This window comes from Mytilus edulis, chromosome 2, assembly GCF_963676685.1.
Source record: "Mytilus edulis chromosome 2, xbMytEdul2.2, whole genome shotgun sequence".
NCBI lineage: Eukaryota > Metazoa > Mollusca > Bivalvia > Mytilida > Mytilidae > Mytilus > Mytilus edulis.
In genome coordinates this window covers 17,649,916-17,669,134 of record NC_092345.1, presented here as the reverse complement: position 1 = coordinate 17,669,134, position 19,219 = coordinate 17,649,916, and the positions used below count along the sequence as shown (strand labels likewise).

Sequence of the window (19,219 nt, the reverse complement as noted above, 5' to 3'; positions counted from 1 at the left end):
TCTAATACAAGCTAGATATTATACCTCCGATACATGATACCAAAGATCATTTGGATATGTTGCGTACTTTTCTTGATTTTGGACTTTGAAAACGGACGAGGAAAAAGAATAATAATAATAATAATTAAAAACCAATTGTTCAGAGAACAATTGAAGGTCTTTCCATCAAAACAATGTATTTTGATATGAAAAGTTGTGAAACTAAGTTTAAAATGTCATTTCAATCGTCAAATGATAGCTCCTAGTGAGCTGATTCCAAAAATATATTGTTTCCATACATTTTTTTAAATAAGGAGATAATTTGTTACTTCCGGTTTGAAAAATGTTACTTCCGATTATATTTGAATATTTACTTGACACTGATTCCAAAAATATCTGGTTCTATATACTTTTATATTAATAAAGTACAAAAAATAGCTACTTCCGGTTTACAAAAAGTCACTTCCGGTTGGTTTTTTTCAAGGTTAAATGGTTTGATACCTTTTTCTAAAAGTTGTATATCTTTATCATGTATACATATAGAATAAAAGCAAAGGTCAAAATCTAGAACGTCAAATTAAGCTATGACCTTGAGATCAATTTCAAGGTCATAAACCAAGGACCTCAAATCAAAAGACCATAGGTCTTAATTATATTTAGTTAATGAGTTATATCACCAAACGCGTATTTTTAAATACAAGAGGGGAGAAAACTCCCTTTTACATTCAACGTACGCTTGCAATCAAAATTTACATCTTACGACATGTCGCAACTAACAATTTAGTAAAAATAATTTGTTGATATCTTATACAGTCTTTGGATATAAGTGAAAATAAGCCAAATTCAAATATTAGAATATGACCTTGACCTTTGACCTTGACCTAATTTTCATTTTTTGGGACCAAGGACCTCAAATCAAAAGATCCTAGGTCTCTATCACTTATGATTTATAAGATAGAAATTCATATCACTTATATCAGATGCATAAGGGGAAATAACTCTCATATGGAGCGGTCATATCGCTTCGGTCAAAATAGGACAAATCATGCGAAGGATATAACGAGCAATTTTGTAAAATAAATTTGTCATAATCTTTTACGGTTGCGAAGGAGATGCGATAACAAGGAAAACAGTGTTTGGGGAGATAACTCCTACAAAGAAAAGTATTCGTTTAGGCAGGGTAAATTTCAAAAGCGCATAAACTGTTCCATATCATATACAAAATATCTAAGCGACATATTGCGAAACAAATGTTTATCGCAAGAACAAAATTAGGCGGAAGAAAAAAAAAATAATCAGAAGAAAAACAATAGGTCTTTCCACAGAAAAGTGGAAAGACCTAATAAACAAACGAAATACAGTAAGGTCTTTCCATTTAAGAAAGGAAAGACCTTAATTTAACAAGGTGTAAATACCTTAAAAAAATACAGTCAAATTAACATTGATTTTTATATGACCAAATGGATAATACAAAGAAATCCTAAATTATAAAAACAGACTTCTAAACTAATGTGTGCTGTCATATTTTACTAGAGTTAACTCATTATTATAAAACAATCTAATGTGTTTAAAAGTTTCTTTTTATCAAATAATTATAAAACATTTTTTTCTTGCTTTTTAAAGTTGACATCTTTATAATTTAGATTGAAGTTTTCAAGATACTAGGCAAAAATTTAAAAAAAGAGGTTAACAATCGTGATTATAAGGCTATAAGTCGTCTGACAATTTGAGCCATGCAGACCTTTTTGTAGTCCTTTGTTTTTTGCCCCTATAGTTTCTATTCACCTATATATTAAACTATTACAGTTTATCCCATTTCAAAATAATACGCAAACACGCAAATAAATGTTTAAAATCGCCATTGAAGGACAATAACACCAATAGGAAGTAAACTGGCAGTTTAGCCATTGAATTGTTTTTACATCTTGTCATGCTGATAATTTATATCGATACTGCACTATTTATATTGCAAAAGTAAGATATAGCGATCCTATATTCTTTCGTTGGTTGCAGTGGCGTCAACATTTAAATTGGATTTTTTTTAACACCAACTTTACAAAATACTTTATATATTTTTTATGTCAAAATTACACTTTAACACTGACACGAACAATCACAGCCTTCATAACGAGGTCTTTTTCAGTTTTTTCCACCTTGCTTATATAAAATGCTTCGCTGAGCGCAGCCTGATACGACCAGAGATGTCGAACATTGAACAGTTGGGGCATTTTGGACACAATACTCATGCTTGATACTGTCTGAATTTGGATTGAAATCAAATTTTTGACATAATATATATAATTCTGACACAAAATAAATGCGGTCAAAGATCTAACAATTCTATTGTGCAATACTGTGTAATTGAATTCAAAATTTGGAAAATTTTGGAAAAAAACATTTGAATCCCTTTAATGAATTTGAAAAAAAAACTTTACCTTTTTGAAACCCCCTTTGAGCAACAACCACACAACACAATCCCAGCCTCTCCTTTGTATAACGGAATCTTGAATCTTGTAGTACTTTCCAGAGAGATCCATACACTTTAACACAAGTTAATGTCTTGAAACCAGAAAAATGCTTTTTTTTTTGCCCTTTTTTACCCCTAATTCCTCCATATTTGAGTTATTAACCTCAAACTCGATCCTAGCCTCAGAGATCCATACACTAACACACAAGTTATTGTCTGGAAACTATAAAAATGCTAGTTTTTTGTCCCTTTTTGGTCCTTTATTCCTAAACTGTTGGCCCCATAGCCCCTAAAATGAATCCCAACCTTCTACTTGTAATATTTAACATTGTGGTACAATTTCAGAGCCAAAAAAATACTAATACACAAGTAATTATCCTGAAACTAGAAAAATGCTTGTTTTTGGTCCCTTTGTGGCCCCTTAGGGAGCTACCATTTGATTTTTATGGGGGGCTAGGATGAAATAATTTTCCTGCATTTTTTTTTAGTTGTAATCTCTGTCCTGCCTTTTTATTTTTCACTCTATTCGGTCCTGCCTTTTTTTTTTATTAGTTTATCCTGAATTTTTTTACCTAAATTGTCATCCTGCCTTTTTTTTTTTTGCAAAGTGTCTCATCCTGCTTTTTTTTTACTCAAAACTCCTGTCCTGCCTATTTTTTTCAAATTTCATCCTGGCCCCCCCCCCCCCCCCCCCCTTTCCAAAAAATCAAATGGTAGCTCCCTTATTCCTAAACGGTTGGGACCATCATCCCTTAAATCAATCCCAACCTTCTTTTTGTGGTATTGAACCCTTTTTTTTATGGCCCCGCAACGAAGTTGTCGGTGCCATATAGTTTTACCCTTGTCCGAAATTCCGAAATTCCGTCATTCTGTCATTCCGTCATTCCGCAACAAACCATTATACGGAGTTTTTTTCTAAACGCCTTCAGATATTGGGCTGATTTTAGGTATGTGAGTTAACCATGATGATTAACAGATGAAGTTTAAGTTTTGTTCCGCTCCACTAATTTTTGCCGAAATAACGGCCTTTGGACTTTGAGAAATTATTGAAAATCACAGTTACATGGATTTTATTTCTATACGCCTCCAAATTTTGAGCTGATTTTTGATATGTGAGACTACCATCGTGTTTGTGTCCACATGTGTTTATATTGAAATTGCAGATTTTCAACTTTTTGGGACGGGGGCATTCGTGTCGCTTTGACACATCTAGTTTGAAAATTATAGAGATCCATTCACTTAAACCAAATGTGTTGTTTTTTTGTTGCAGTGGTATAAAAAGCATACAATATAAAAGTAAGAAGATGTGGTACAATGTATTATAATAGGTTCCTTTTAATTTTTTGAAGACATTTTACATTTTTCTTTGGCCTTTCAAACAACAGCCATTATTTATCAAATCTTCATTGTTTTCTTAGTTATTATTTGGGAAATCTAACAAACTGACTAACAAGACCTTCTATAAATTCAAAATTAATTGCAATATGAATAAAACAACCGATGTTCAATGTTCCTCCAACTTCTAATTGTTTGAACTGGGCTCATCTTCAGCCTTGGCCATTTATCTTTAGAAAGCAATGGCATGAATTTAGATTAGATAACGATTAATTATACTTGATACTTTACAATACGAACCGATGCTTGGATAGAAGAACGAACAGCATTTATATATCCCCAGCTGCAATGTGATGCTGAGAGGGACAACAAGAATAGATATTGGGTATATGTAAAGGATACAACATTTCATCTCAGAAGTTAACCAGCCAAAAAATTGTACACCCATTGGTCGCTACACGATCTGCAACAAACTGGGAAACCCGACACTATATATGGCATAGGCTGTTATATAACCAAAGTTGCATTTTCATTTTTGTACTATATTCTGTTACAGTGTAATTCAAATTTGCTTCGATTAATCTCACATTTTTGACGGTCACCATGAATAAGCAATTATAATATTATTACAAACGTTAATTTCTGAATTTGCAGTATTTTAAGTTTTTGCATTAAGCTAAAATTCTACGATTTTTTTTTTAATTTAACTATAATAATAATAATTACTCGTTAGAACTGTTTTAGTGAATCAAAACTAATGTAATATATGGTACACTTAATTGGTCTAGTCATGATATAAAATTATTAAAGTATATAGTTTAGAGGTGGGTATCTGAAAAGTGTTTATAAGGGAAGCGAACTCAAGCAAAACCATCATTGGTGTACTCTAAGGTCTGATTGAAAAAATACATATGATTTAAGGTAGGAATATGACCATATTTCAAGCTATTTAACCATCAATTGTATGTAGGGGGCAGGGCATCATGATGAACTAGAAAGGCAATTAAGATTAAATATGGGTTACAGATTTGGTTCTGAACTTTTTTAAAAGAAAAGTTTAAACAGTAACATCATTATATGAGGGAGCGGAACATGACCACAGGGAAAAACCCTTAGCTGTACTGCAAAGGTCTTGCCCGTTCTGTGGCCTATACAATAAAATTGCTTACTACCACTCCACTTTAATTGTCATGTCTCATAAGCAATCAGTACACTTCTCTTTCATATTGACATGTCAAAACAGAATGTTGTAGTTTAGGCTGACATATAGAATTACCTATTTGACCTTGACCTTTTATTTGACCTTGAAGGTCAAATATCAAGGTCATTATCCATGGTACACAACACATCATATTTAGGTGCTGACATTGTGTGTCAAGTTTTAAAAAAATCTGCAAGGAAGAGAAAAATGTGTGCTCTAGTAAAAAAAAAAGGGGGGGATCAAATATTTTGACCTTGAGGTCAAAGGTCAAGGTCAACTAGCAGTTTTCATTTTATGAGACATACTGTCTTATTGTAATACACCTTCAAGCCAAATATCATGAGATAGTGTCAAAAGATAAATAAGTTTTCATGATTAAATACACAGATTATTGTGGAAAATACCCCATTTTTATTCCGTTGCCATGGTTACGGTGTAAGAGACCCCAGCTCAAAAATCATAAAACTTGTAGTACACATGTACACCTTTATAGAAATATTTAAAACATTTAAAGATTCAAAGTACTTTATGAGATTTCATGTCCTTTTGATGATCTTTTTACCAAGTATCCAAAATATGCCCAAAATGCCCTTTTTGGACCGGTCAGCCTCAAAATTTAGCAATACTCAAGCTTTAACATTTTATCAAGTTTCCAGGACGAATGATGCTTGTTATAAAAAATCAATTCAACTACCAGTTAAACATAACCTTATCTAGCATATTCAGAGCAACAAAATTATGATATTTTTGTAGACTATTTTGGAAATTCAAGCATTTCCAGTAGATGGCGCTGTAAAATCTAAAAATAGCTTAAAATAAAATTTTAAAGTTAGAATTTATTATCTCTTGACTATCATAACATGTGTGCAAAATTTCATTTCATTTGGTTGACATGTCATGTGGACCCACTTATATTCATTTTGCATGGTTCTATCAAAGGCCTTCACCTTCATATTTCGATGTAGCATTATATTTAGTATTGCGGGGGTACATATATACTATCCAAGTACATGTCGTGATCTATTTTCGTAAAATGTCCTGGTACAGCGACAGGAAAATGGCCATTGTATATTATAGTTCGTTTCTGTGCGTGTTACATTTTAATGTTGTGTTTCTGTTGTGTCGTAGTTCTCCTCTTATATTTGATGCGTTTCCCTCATTTTAGTTTGTAACCCGGATTTGTTATTTTTCTCAATCGAGTATATGAATTTTGAACAGCGGTATACTATTGTTGCCTTTATTTATTTACTGCTTTTAGATAGAGCGTTCCATTTGTTTACTAAAAAACCGACATCAAGGCAATAATCAAGACCCGACATTAATTTTATCCAAAAAGACAAATCTTTAAACTTGAAATTGTGTCGTACCTCTACAATTAAAACAATTGGCAAATTCAAAAAACCTTCCAACTTAGAGGGATTATTTAACCAGCCTAATGAAATACCATATTTCCTACAATAGGGCCCTTCTTCACTAAAATTTTCATTGCTAAAAACTATATCATAACCTAAAGTAACATCAATGCGTTTAAAAATCATTCTATTTCTAATTTTTCTTACAAAAAATGACACAGAAGTGATTAAAAAATATCAAAGTTCTTCAAGGCTATTGGTAAGTTCTCTTTTATTGACAACTCTTCTTCGTCTTCAACAACTTGAATGACGGCATCACAGAAATAAAGTTCTTTCCAAATTGGGCTGTTTAATTTCTCTAACGACCAACCATCTGAAATAATAATCGTACCCAAAAATAAACAAGTATATTGAAAACTGTGCCAGTCAATCGGTTGCTGTCTCATGAACATATACCCCAAATTTGTGCCTATGTGTTAAACATTCTACTGTTTAAAATACCTCACCTACTAGTATATTATTTCATCAGGTACGTGTTACAAATATATCATGGTCATCGTCCAGCGATGATAATAATAATATGAAATCATGATCATTGGTTGGTGATGGTAAGAGATGAGTATGGTTTCTGTGATGTAATGGCATTATCATATAATTTTTAGTAATGAGTTAACTCATATAGCATGTATAGTTTCATCATCCGGCAATGCAACATCTAATAAAGGCTACATGCATCATCCAAATTTGCTGACATTCTAGATGTTCAAACAATTCTAAATATCCATTTAGCTGAAAAACACAAAGAAAGGACCACAAAGAAAAGGTTCTAATGCCATGGAACATGATTCAAACATTTATTAAAATGCAGTATTATTTTTTTTGGTAAAAATGAACATCAAAACACCCTGTTCAAATGTGAAATGGATATCCATTTATAAATTTGAAACATAGCTATGTAGGTAATTTCCTCTACCTAAAGATAGGTTTATAAGTAACATGCGCATGACCTAGCCCTAGGTTTAAATTTTAGAATTTATCTTATAATCAGTGACAGTGGGCAATTGTTTTACCATCAAGCATCCAATAAACTATCAAAATAATTATTATCTTTGCTATAAAATGAACCAGGACCCTTTGTTTATTGACAGGACACTTAAATATCTTTCTATTTCAGTTCCTTCTTCATGATAAACTTACATAATATGTATCTATGCCCCACACCCTATGGCTATGAATCCAATTTATTTGCCGTGTTGTTATTCAAAATCTTTTGTTTTCCTAATTTCTAATATTAAAAAAAGTTAAAAGCATAAAATAGGATAACTAACCGGTATAATTCTCGTGCTTTAACAAACCGACCACTGTTTCTCGATCAACGTTGAACTCCGACAGCCGTTTCCAACATTCCTGTTCACTGGACATTTTCGCACTGTTATTACTCGACGCTGAAAAGAAATATGTTCCCGGTTAAATTTTAAGGAAAGATTTGGATCATTTCAAAGATAAAACATTCACTGGGGTAAAGCTGATGACCGTTACTGCATTCACGGTCATCCAACGATGTCGGATGAAAAGTACCGGAGCACCTGATTTCACTCCCGGTTTTAAGTGGAGTTCGTGTTGTTTCTTAATTACTATTTGTAACTGTTGATGTAAATGTCCTTTGGTTTTGTGAGTCTTTGTTTACTCCTTGGTTTTGATTGTTATTGTCTTAGGTCAGTATCTGTATTGTCTATTAAAGTGTTTCTATATCATTTTCTTTACATAGCATACATTGGTACGATGTATATTTATAAAAGATTCACACGGAAATAACTACCGAGAAATGTGTATGAAACAGGAAATTGGATTTGAAAAAAAATTTGTAAATCATAATCGAGATGACCGTTACAGGATCAGCGATTCATAACAAGGGTGACCGTAATTGGTTAAAAAATGACCGTAACTTTCAAAGGTTGACCGTCAATTCTAAGAAATATCCATTTTTGTATTCATAGCTTTATGTTGAGTTTGTCTCAATAAGGGCTCGGTTAGCGGATATACATATGTTTAATCAATTTCTTTTTAACTATTTGTTGTATTTTGATTTGATGATAATGATAGTAAATTGCATATTTCACGTAAATAATTAAATATGTTAAAGTTAATGACCAAGCAAGTCGGTATATTGGATTTAATCTGCATGGCTCGGGTGACCCTAATTAACCGGAACAACGTAGGAGTTCGGGTTGAAGGTCACACGAGCCGTGCAGACTAAATCCTATATACCGATTTGATTGGCCAATGACTGTTTTTAACACATGACGCCATCGATTTACGTGAACGTTTTAGAAATATGCGGATGATATTCTGCAATCCACGACTCATAGGCAATTTCTTGTAGAGTAAAGAAATGGGAAATGAGCCTTCATGTAGTAAGAGGTTGGTAAGTTTTATATCATTATATTTTTTTTTATAATTAGGCTTCTTCTTAAGTTGTTACACTATTTCTGGTTTAACTGTATATTTTTTTCTATCGTTTCTGTTAAATTTATTCATAATTTTTATTTAATTAGTGACGATTAAGACTTTGTCATATTGTGTACTTTCAAATCGGTATATAAAAAAATTATAACTGCTTTTCTTCCCCTCAATGATATGCTTAGAGAAAGATGAACCAAGGAAGATGTCAGTAAATAAATTTAGAATGACAAAATAAACAGAAACAACGTATTTTACTCCCCCAGACCCCAAATTTAAATTCGATCCCCAAATAGTCACTTTATAGTAATACTTACGCAAAAAGTTGTAATGAATTCCATTGAGTCTTAAACTTATTCAAATCAGATTTCATTTGTTTGAATATTCTTAAAAACATGACTTCTTTTTTTTAGCAGAAACTACAAAAAAAATCGTTATTATCTGTTCCGACTTTAAAACACTGATTTAAGATTTACCTTGTGTACACAAAATATAACAAAATATTTTATATCCCCGTTAAGATAAAAAAAAAAATTAAAAAAATCTTTTTTTCATAAGGGGCCTCGTTTACCAAGAATTCACAGTAGTTCTTCTACTGTAATCACTAGACAGTCAATAGTGAGATTTTGAGGGCGAACTCCGCCCGTGCGGGGGTTCTCGACTCCAATATTAATTGATTAGGATTGTCAGTTTTCCTATCAAAGATGGGTAGTTTTCTCCGGGCACTCCGGATTCCCCAATCAATAAAAACTAGTCGATACAAAATAGCCGACATGTGGCGCTAAAAAGTGGCGTTAAAACATCAACAATCACGGTCGTCCTTGTTATATGTTACGGTCATCTTGAAAATATTTTAATGATGATTCACGGTTATCTTAGCGATTTTTTCAAATCCAATTTCCTGTGTTATACACATTTCTCGGTAGTAATTTGTGATTTCCGTGTGAATCTTTTTTAGATTTACATCGTACCAATGTATGCTTTGTAAATAAAATGATATAGAAACACTTTAACAGACAATACAGATACTGACCTAATTTTTCATCTGACATCTTTGGATTACCGTGAATGCAGTTACGGTCATCAGCTTTACCCCAGTGACATTGAAGATTGAAAATATATCGATCAAAAAAGTTAAATTCTTACTAGAGACCGGAAGTCGACTTGTACCTCTTTCATTGGATAACAAAATTAGATCGATATGACGTCAGGAACATATTTTATTTCTGTTTGAAGAAGGCTACCCCGGCTCGAAATGCGTGCCGCGGACGACGTTCATCGGAAAAAAACATCGCGAATTCGCCTGAAAATTAAAATTCATTGCTACAAGTGTTCAAAATATTTTATTTTAATAGAAAACACAATCGTTCATCTTAATATTAAAATTACACTTTGGATATACGGGAACAACAAGAAAATGATATTTCAATTTCTTTGAATATCAGTAAAATTGTCAACCGGAAAACAAAATGGCGGACAAATCTGGCCTTTTTAGTGACACCAACAACTTGAATTGCTAGTACCTATTAGGGATTATCATCTTCAGCTACAACAATACATTCGTGGTGAGGTATCCTTGTTGGCAGGATTTCCCAAAGACAACTGAAAGAACGTGTTTGTATTGATGAACGTTCCAGTGATGCCAGAGAGAGGATTAAACAAGAGGCTGTCACAACGACAGCAAACCGGATTTATTTACATTTATTTGTGTCCTGGCAATATCACAAGAATCATTACTGATGAATGGTGAAAGTGAAAATCATCAATATCAAATTTGACCTCTATTTTGTCATCGGTATCAACATTTTGAAATAATAATATTTGAAAAGCTTAGATTGAATGGTTCATGAGAAAATGCAACAACGTGAATGGAAACGCCATTTTACGATCTTTCAAGAACCATAACTCCTGAACAGTAAAAGTCAAAATCGTCATTATGGAACTTGACCTCTATTTTGTCATCAGTAACAACATATTAAAATTTGGGAAGCTTTGGTAGAACAGTTCATGAGTAAATGCACGGACACGACTGAAAACTCCATTTTTCAATCTTTCAAGAACCATAACTCCTGAACGGTAAAAGTCAAAATCGCCATTATTGAACTTGACCTCCGTATAGTTGTCAGTAATAACATATTAAAATTTTAAAAGCTTTGGATGAACGGTTCATGAGTTAATGCACGGACAACATTTGATTGCCGCCTTTCAAGAACCATAACTCCTGAACGGTAAAAGTCAAAATCGCCATTATTGAACTTGACCTCCGTATAGTTGTCAGTAATAACATATTAAAATTTTAAAAGCTTTGGATGAACGGTTCATGAGTTAATGCACGGACAACATTTGATTGCCGCCTTTCAAGAACCATAACTCCTGAACGGTAAAAGTCAAAATCGCCATTATTAAACTTGACCTTCGTATAGTTGTCAGTAATAACATATTAAAATTTTAAAAGCTTTGGTTGAACGGTTCATGAGTTAATGCACGGACAACATTTGATTGCCGCCCGCCCGCCCGCCCGCCGTACATCCCCAAATCAATAACAGACATTTTTGTCACAAAAATCCGGTTAAAAAGTAGATGTTTTGGTAGCCTTCTCTCTTTTATATTTCTGGACACTATTTTCTTTCAATTGCTCATATTTAAATACTATTGACAGAACGTCTAGTGTTTGTGGTGAGAGGTTTAGCTAGCTATACAATCAGGTTCAATTCACATTTTCTACACAAGTCGGGAATATGACAGTTGTTATCCCTTTGTTTGATGTGCTTGAGCTTTTGATTTTGTCATTTGATTAGTTATCAATTTTCCTCGGGTTCGTTATTTTTGTGATTTTAATTTTTAGGATCTTCCTTTTTCAAAGCAAATATTTTTAAGTACGGATTTTCACTTCATTCATCTTCGATTAAACGAGTCATCTCAGTTATGTACAATTACCCGATTTATATTTTTCCACATGAATTTGCTCATAAATAAATTTACCATTTGCATAAATGTATTAAGCTCTTCAAAGTTATTACTGTAATATTGGTAATTTGGTCAAATTACTCGGACTATTAACATATGATTTGTTCATAGTATAAAACTAAAGACTGAATAACAATCATTTGAGTACGCTGATTTTCTAAAGAGGTAAGTTTATTTTATTTGCTATTTTGTATTTAAATCTATAAATTACAAATCTGACAAAAATCTTTTGTTCCAACGCCCTATTAATTTTCTGACAGTTCCACCCTCAGTCGGACTTTTCTTCCCTTAATACTGTGCTTTCATTAGAACTAATAACTTTGCATTAGTTTTCGAGATGTCACAATGCGACATATTTTTATGCCCCACCTACGATAGAAGAGGGGCATTATGTTTTCTGGTCTGTGCGTCCGTCCGTCCGTTCGTCCGTCTGTCTGTCTGTCTGTCCGTTCGTCCGTCTGTCCCGCTCCAGGTTAAAGTTTTTGGTCAAGGTAGTTTTTGATGAAGTTGAAGTCCAATCGACTTCAAACTTAGTACACATGTTCCCTATAGCTATGATATCATATTTCTAATTTTAATGCCAAATTAGAGTTTTTACCCCAATTTCACGGTCCACTGAACATGGAAAATGATAGTGCGAGTGGGGCATTCGTGTACTGAGGACACATTCTTGTTAAAATATGTTTTTTTCCATCGATTTATTTCATTTTCTTGATAGTGAGAACATCGACCACTTTTTTAAACATCTCGTAAAGCTCAATTCAGTTTGAAGATTGTATCAATTTCTCATAAAAATCTGATGAACTTTAGTTTTTCTTCCGAATAAATGTTTTCAACACTTATGTGTATCTTTTGAAACAAATAGTAAAGTTGTTCTAACCGACGAATAAATAATTATATATAATTTTGACCCATTTATATCTTGAAATAGCACATGAAGGTATTTGTTTTTTGAACATATTTTAATAATAAGCTTGTATGCCCATTTAATTTGTAAAAGCCCCACCTGGGGTCAACACTACAATGCATGCCCTTTATTATTGGTCTAAAAACATGTCATACAGAGAAATACAAGATTACTCCCTCTTACATTTGTACATCTTCGATGAATAGAACTGTTTAATATCATAATCAGAGAACGGCTTTACAAATTTTCTCTATTTGGAAATTGCTTTTGAATTTTCAATTTGATGAGTGACTTTCCCTTTTAAATTTTTGTTGGAGCTCGGTATTGTTATTTTATCTTTTTCCTACTTACATATTTACCTCTTACATATCTACCTTAGACCATATTTAGATAGTAATACACTCGACCTTTACAGTTTTACCTTAGAAGAGAGTTTTGACAATTCCTTCTTAGAACGAATATAACAGTTCAATAAGATCATTCCGGCAGTTCAAATGAAAGGTTAGAACAGTTCAAAATTAGATATTCCTGTCACTGATTCAACATCTAATTAACTTGTCCCATATAGCAATGGACTTTCAGCAATAACTTTTAATTAGTTTCTATAAAGTTTACTTTTTTCACTCATTTTCATATGTGCTGAAGGACACCTACGGGTGCGAGAGTTTCTCGCTACATTGAAGACCCATTGGTGGCCTTCGGCTGTTGTCTGCTCTATGATCGGGTTGTTGTCGCTTTGACACATTCCCCATTTCCTTTCTCAATTTTAGTTTTATGTATAGTAGCGGATATTCCTGCTTTTTTCGGAGTTGTCAAAACATAATATCAACAACTCAACTGTTTGGTTGGCGTGCCACGTCTTTGACAAATTTGCTATCAGGTACAACATCGTTTTTGTTGTCGTTCTTGTTCGATTTATTTGTATGTTTGCACAAGTTAGTTCAACCAAAAGACATGGTAACAAAAATAATTCAACATACACTGAAGGTTTATTGGATCTGTAATGAATAGAATATTAATAAGAAAAAACGAATAATGTAGAAAAATATCAGAAAGACAACTATAACCTACTAGGTTAAAAAACGTTTAAACAGGATTAAACGTGCAAACTTTTAAGGTAGATATAATAATTTTGTTTTCGAGTTTTGGTTGCTCCCCTAACTTTATAACGGAACTGTAAAAAAAACTGTCGTACGAGTAAAAAGATTAGCCATCTATAAAACCAGGCTTAACCAACGAAAAAATTACCTGTACCAAGTCATGACAGTTGTTTTTCACTCTTTGATTGATCCAGTTTTTATAGAATTCCCCTTTTTGAATGTTCCTTGGAATACGGTATTTATATTAATATACTCTTTTTCTGACTGTCATAGTATACAATAAACCGCTTATGTTGATCTTAAATTTAGTTTTACTAAAATTTGACTGCGAGAACGCGGACAGAAAGTCATTTCATTAATTTGTATGTTTTTTATTTTTCATAGAAAGTCACAGAAAGTAAGAATGGATCCGGATGGTTTTCAGTATTTCGACGATATGAATCAATCAAGCTTCATTCAATATGAACATGGATATAATATAACCACAGATTTATACACCAAAGATGTAAATGATTACCAGACAGTTGTGCACAAATTTGCAATAGTATTTGCGGTACTTGTTGCAGCCATCATTTTTTCAAATTTGCTAGTTATTATCTTAATTATTTTGAAAAAACTTAGGAAGGACGTATTCTACTGGAAAGTAATAATTTTATCTGTAGGAGATTTGATAGGGTGTACTACTTTACCATTTTCATATATAATGCCTGATGATGATTGGTGGAAAAGCGATACCACTTGTATAATGGTACTCAATATGACCCTGGTATATTATTTATTTAGTGGATTGGCTTTGGTAGCTTTATGTTTGGATTTTCCCGTCAATCTTTTTTCAACCTACTTCAGACTACGCCGTATTTTTCACCGAACTATCCATGGGTTATTTATGATTTTGCCTTTTTTCCTAACGTATGTTGTTGCATTACCAATAGTAATTCAATATGGAACAAACGTGACAACAGATGAATCCTATACTCATCCATCTATTGCATTACCAATAGTAATTCAATATGGAACAAACGTGACAACAGATGAATCCTATACTCATCCATCTATTCCTGTTCAAACACTGGCAGCTGTCGTTAGTATTCCTGCACTAATCATTATGATTGCTTCTGTTGTAATACATAAAAGGTTAAGCAAACACGTGAACATAACGGCACCTTTAAACAGAATCAATCCGTCAACGGATTTGGAAAATTTAAACTCATGCGGTATGCCCGAAAAAGAGATATCAGATCAACGATGCGAACACATCGTAGTGGAAAGCGAATCAGTGTTTTCGTTTGCTAGCGAAAACGAGATATTATCATCTGCATATGCTGTCATTGCGATTACAACTTTCAGCATACTATGCCATGTTCCACTTGTTGCTTGGGTTAACAGATCGGAAAAAGCGTTGTTATTAAGTGTTGATGATTACATACAATCCTATATGATACCAAACTATGTCATTACTACTATTTCTCTGATACCAGCTGCAGTAAGATCATACATGTGGATGATTGATACCAATGTAAGGAAAGCTGTCTTCGCAACGTTAAACCGGTGTGGTATCATTTTGTAATGTACTGCATTACATATGCATACAAATGACAATTTCTATCAGTATAAATAGTAGTAGCAGACAGTTTCTTGACACATACTTTCATGAAAAAATATAATACTATGTGTGTGTGGTTTTTTTTTTAAATATGTGTTTTACAACATTTATTGGAATAAATATTGATAAGAAGATCTGGTTGTGAATGTCAACGAGACAACTCTCCATCCAAGTCACAATGAATAAAAAAAAAAGAGAAAACAATTAAAGGTCAAATAACAGCTTCAACACGGAGTATTGGCTCACATCGAACAGCAAGCTATAAAGGACCCCAAAATGTCAAGTGTAAAACCATTCAAACAGGAAAACCAACTGTCTTATCTATTGAAAAAAAAACAAAGTCGGATATTCTTTTATGGCAATTGAATTTCTGATTTCAGTCCCCGGACAAATTAAATATGATTCCTACTACACGTAACTCTATCTTTGATCAACAGATGAGATATTAAAAAAAAATTTTTGTAATATATATTTTATTATTTTCATATCATTTTCAAATCTCATTTACAAATAAAGATGTACACACAAATTATTCTGCTATAAATCTTAAACATATGGTTAACCATACTTGTTATAAATTATAAAATACATTGTACAAAGTCAAATAACAGAATACAGAATACATCTGCATCGAGCTCTATTTTTTAATAATATTATTAATGTTTGACCATTTTTCTTTTATTCTTTTTGCTTTATTGGTAGAGCACAAACTCATAGAGACCATGTCAACCCTATAATAATAGTTAAGCCATTCAATTGCTTCAGCAACAGATGGGACTGTAAATCTAACTCTACATAAGTAAACATATCTCTTCAATATCAGAATACATGTATTTAGAATATCTTTAAATATGTGATAATTAACACCCAAGATTATACTTGATAAGGTTGGGAGAAAGCTTACATTACATACATCTTCTAACTTTTGAAAAAAATTAAGCCAGAATGTTCGAACGTATCTACATTCAAAAAAGAGGTGTATGTATGTTTCTTTAGTTTCTGTACAAAAAGTGCACAGTTCTGTTTCACTATATTTACACTTCATAAGTAAAATATTTGTTCCTAGAATTCTATGGAGTAATCTGTATTGAAATGCCCTTAATGTGGGATCTTCAGTTATAAGTAAAGGAAGACTAAAAAAATAATTCCATTCTTCGGCCACAATATCTATTCCCAATTTTATTTTCCATTTCTCTTGTATGCGTGATGGGGTTTCCTTTATTTTCTCTAGAAAAAATTTATACATATGTTTTGATACTTTATCAACTGTTTTTATGGCGGTAACAATTTTGTGACTGACAGTATTTAGTTTGATAAATACTTGTGAATGAATTATATTCTTCCATTCCTTTGGAAGAGCCAAGATTAGTCCATAGAACTCTAAGAAAGTTGTTTTTATATTATGATTTCTAATAAATTCATCATAATTGTAAAATTCTCCATTTTCCTTAATGAGATCATTTATGAAAAATACATTATTCTGTATCCACCTTTTATAAAAAACTGTTTTTCCATCAATCATAATATTTTCATTTAAAAACAATGGTTGAGACAAGATATCACTTGGGGCTGTGGTCAGAGGTTCACACAGTGAGGCATATGATGAAATTACATTTTGCCAAAAAGGGTTAAATTCTTTTTTAATTTCATTGAGTGCTGATTTTGATAGATGCCACATATTTTCTCCACCATTCATTTCAAGGTGATCTGCCAATAGAACTTTCCATGAGGAATAATTTGTGGGGTCTAAAACTTTTTTAACCCAGGATAACTTAAGTGATTTTATAAATGATTCAATATGTGGCATTTTTACCCCACCATCCTCGTAATTTGAGATAAGTATATTTCTTTTAATTTTGTCCCCTTTACCATCCCACACAAATCTGTATAGCATAGCTTGTAACTGCTTTAATATATCTGGGGATGGATCTGGTAAAACAGTAAAACATTGAATTAGAATTGGTAGGGCGAGAGTTTTCACAACTACAATTTTCCCATATATAGTAATATTTCTGAATGACCAATCACTTAAAAGATTTTTTACTTTTTGAATTTTTTCTAAATAATTATCAACACATATATCAACTTTTGACAAACAATATTGAATGCCTAGGAGTTTGAAATTTCCTGAATGGTTCCATATTATTGTTTTATTTGTGTTTAGCTCCTCACCACAGCCCCTTTTTGCCCCAATCCATATAACTTGGGTTTTTTCAAAATTAGCCTTCAAACCAGAGCATGAGTAAAACAAGTCTATCTTATTTAGAGCACTGTTGAGAGATTCTTCACTATCATCCAGGATCAAAGTCGAATCATCAGCATACTGACTGAGTAAAAATTCAGAATTTTTAATCTTTATACCATTGATGTTGTTGTCATATTTTATAGATGCACTAAGCAGTTCCAAACATAAAATAAAAAGATAGGGAGACAGCGGATCCCCTTGTCGTACCCCCCTCTCTATTACAAAAAAATCAGATAGATAGCCATTATTTTGAATGCAACTTTTTGAATTGTAGTAAAGAGTTGTGAACCATTTCACTATTGTGTCACCAAAACCTAGAAATTTCAAGGTTTCGCATATAAAGTTCCACTCAAGAGAGTCGAAAGCTTTTTCAAAGTCCAACAAAACAAGCAAGCCAGGAATATCTTCCTCATCTACTTTTTTCAAGAGGTCATATATAAGTCTTGTACACTCACCAATATATCTGCCTTTCATAAAGCCAGTTTTAGTTTCACTAATCAGGTGATCTAGGACTTTTTTAATTCTATTTGCAATACATGTTGATACTATTTTATAGTCTACATTAAGTAGTGAAATAGGTCGCCAATTTTTTAGAAAATGTTTTGGTTTACCATCTTTGGGTAGACAGGTAATAACACCTTGTGTTTGTGAAATTGATAATTTACCTCCTTGAAATGCTTCTTTGAAAGAACGCAGTAGGAAAGGATTAATGTCGTGCCAAAAAAATTTATAAAACTCAGTTGTAAAACCATCCAGACCGGGAGATTTTCCATTTTTCATATTTTTTAATGCATTATGAATTTCTGAGCTTTTTAGTTCCCCCTCTAAATTAATATTTTGTTCATCAGAGAGAATTTTGATAAATGGGTTTTCCAGAGAAAAGAAATTAGCTCTGTGTGTATTATTTATAATTGTTTTCTTAGATGAATATAGATTTTCATAATATAACTTTTGTTCCGCACGAATTTTTGCTTGATCAGTGATAGTTTCACCATTATCTAGAGTTAATTTTTGAATTACTTTTTCAATATAATTTCTTTTCTCTAGATTACAGAAATATTTTGTACTTCTCTCTCCTTCAATTTGCCATTTTGCTTTTGCTCTCATTATTGCCCCTTTTATTCTAGATTCTCTTAAAGACCTTAACTGAAGTTCAATACGTGTAATTTCTTCCCTTTTATCATTGATATTTTCATTATTGTTCAAATTGTTCAATTGACTTTCTAGTTCTTCTTCTTCCCTACTGCGTTCTTTCTTTTTAAAAGATGAATAAGAGATTGTTTTTCCTCGTATCATCAGTTTTAATGTTTCCCAAAACAGTTGGTCTGAAATGGAAAATTCTATTTCTTCCCTATTTTCAGAATCAACTATTTTATATTGATCAATACAATCAGCAATACAAGTTTTAGTATTAGCAATAAATTCTTTGTCGTATAATAAAGCATTGTTAAATTTCCACGTCCCTTTGCCTTTTTCATTTGTATTAAATTGAATGGACAGAGATACAGGTGAGTGATCAGACCTATATGCAACACCAATATCACACGAGGTTATCAGTGGTTGAAAATCAGATGAGACAAGGAAGTAGTCCAGTCTTGCCTGC

At 32.4% G+C, this 19,219-nt stretch overlaps 1 long non-coding RNA gene across 1 annotated transcript; it reads left to right on the top strand.

Annotated features, from left to right (window-relative positions):
• The first annotated feature begins 11,762 nt into the window (after positions 1–11,762).
• LOC139511604 (uncharacterized) lies at positions 11,763–15,437 on the top strand. The gene is made up of 2 exons (XR_011662058.1): positions 11,763–11,926; positions 14,153–15,437. It is a non-coding gene; the product is annotated as an uncharacterized lncRNA (long non-coding RNA).
• Positions 15,438–19,219: the final 3,782 nt, after the last annotated feature.